The following is a 2,202-nucleotide window of genomic DNA, read 5'->3' on the forward strand; positions in this document are numbered from 1 at the left end:
AAGTGCTGGGAGCAGTGCCAAGGAGGGGAGGTCCTAGCAGAAGGCTTGTTCAATAGTGCCCAAGACATCCTAGAGCAGGGGATGGGAGTGGAGGACTAGCAAATAGAATATGGGGGCTGAGGAGAACTGGGCAGTCAGAGGTGACCCCAGGAATTTTAGTCTGAATAGCTGAAGGAATGGAGCCGCCACTGACGAAGGTGGGGAAAGCAGATGTGCAAGATGACATCAAGAACTTGGCCTTGGACAGGTTCAACTTGAGGTGCTAATTAAACAGTGAAGTGCAAGTGGCGGCAGGCAGTTGGAGTTGAGGGGATGGAGATGTGAACTTGGGGGTCGTCAGCAGGGAAGTGCTACTTAGAGCCGGGGCCCAGAGGAGCTACCCAGCGAGGGAGGGTCAGCCGTGGACAGAGCTCTGGGGCTGCCCACGAGAGGCAGAATGGGGGGATTCCAGGAAAGATATGAATGAGCAAGAAGCTGGGAAAACAATTTACGTCCACCTGAAGAAAGTGCACGGCACAGACATGGAAGGAAAGGAATGAGGACAATATTAAAGTATTAAAATTCCATGTACATCAGACAGTAACGAAAAATAAAAATAAACCCAGTGTTGCCAGGGATGTGAGAAATAAAAACATTATTTTGTGGCAGGAGGGGCACTGAAAATAGATTTAATGTTGTCGAGAGCAGGCACCAACTATGCAGCAGGAGTTATAAAACTCTATCTCCAGAAATATTCTCTGAGTGGGGAGGTAGAAAGTTCAAAAAGGAACAAATGATAACAACCTTCTCAAAGCTCTGAAAGCAGTGCTGTCACACTGGGCAAAGACAGACCTCACCTCAATACCCTGTAGCAGGGGACCCCTAAGCACACAGAGGCTGGGTCTCAGCAGGTGGGTGTCCCAGTCCACAGGTGCAGGGGAGCCAGTGGCCTTCGGTCCCACAGCTCAGCGGAACTCTGGCTCCCAGCTCCGGAGCGACCTAGCTGGCCAACGAAAAGCCAGAAAGACCCACGGGTCACTCTCTCCAGCTGCCACCTCCTTCTCCTGAGAAATAAAGTCCACAGCCAGCTCCAGTCTGCCAGAGGGAGAGAAAAGGGAAAAACAAAAGAAAAATACATAAATTAACATCCAAAAATAACTGGGCACATACAAAACCACTAATAATGTCACAGCATAGGACCGGATAGGATCATAGGCCAGGAACTTGCCTATAGCGTGAGATTAAGCAAAATAACAGAATTAATAATAATAACAATAATGAAGTATGTGTTGTTCTAGATGGAGTGACTGACAAGGCTGTTGCCCCAAAAGTTGAAAGTAATGACACAATTGCTTTCTCACCATAAAACTGCAAAGGCAGTTCACGCAGGATCGGAGCATAAGTATTCAAAGTCATGTTTAAAGGATAAAAATAGCTTAATGCCAGCGAGATCTTATCTTCGTGGATCGAAAGTACGCATACAACTAAACACACAAACAAAACCAGAAGAATGTGCCACTGATGAGCAGAGTTGGCTGGCCACGGAGTTTAGAAAATGCAATCATGGGGGTCAGTGCTGGCTGGGCTGGCTGTCAGTGAGGGAAAGGGGACCCAGATGGGAAGCAGGGGTCCCCTGACCAGGGTGGCTGTGACTGGAGACAGAAGCACCTCATATAAGGGACAGAATGCTCAAGGTTCTGGTCAGAATAATCACGTGTGTGTGTGTGTGTGTGTGTGTGTGTGTTGGGGGTGTATACGTAGTATCTCCAGTGATTCACAAATGTCATTCCATATAAGAGTTATTGAGAAAGCCAGACTTTTAAACAATGCAAATTTCCAGGTCTTTTGCCTCCAGCGAGGCAGGCATTCTTGGGGTTGAGGTGAAGCTAAGGTCGGTGGTCCAGACCCCATTTGCTCCCCTCCCAGTGGTCTCTGGGCTTGGGGACCGTGAGACTGTCCTCTTTTTGCCTCTGGCGGGCTGAGAAGTCAGATCTCAGCCTGGAAGAGTGAGGAGCAGCTCTGCATTGTGACTTCTGGGGGGCGTCCCCCTGTCCTCTATGAGAGCCTCACCTGGGGGGCGGGCCCAGGCCACCCCTCCCCACAAACCCAGCCCTAGGTGCCTCTGCCTGCAGGTCACCTGGTGTGAGACGGCCTGTGAGCCCCCTGCACCCGCTTCTTTTGCTTCCATTGTTGATAAATACATAAAAACACGGCCATGTCTCA

Source organism: Mandrillus leucophaeus, unplaced genomic scaffold (assembly GCF_000951045.1).
Source record: "Mandrillus leucophaeus isolate KB7577 unplaced genomic scaffold, Mleu.le_1.0 Scaffold262, whole genome shotgun sequence".
NCBI lineage: Eukaryota > Metazoa > Chordata > Mammalia > Primates > Cercopithecidae > Mandrillus > Mandrillus leucophaeus.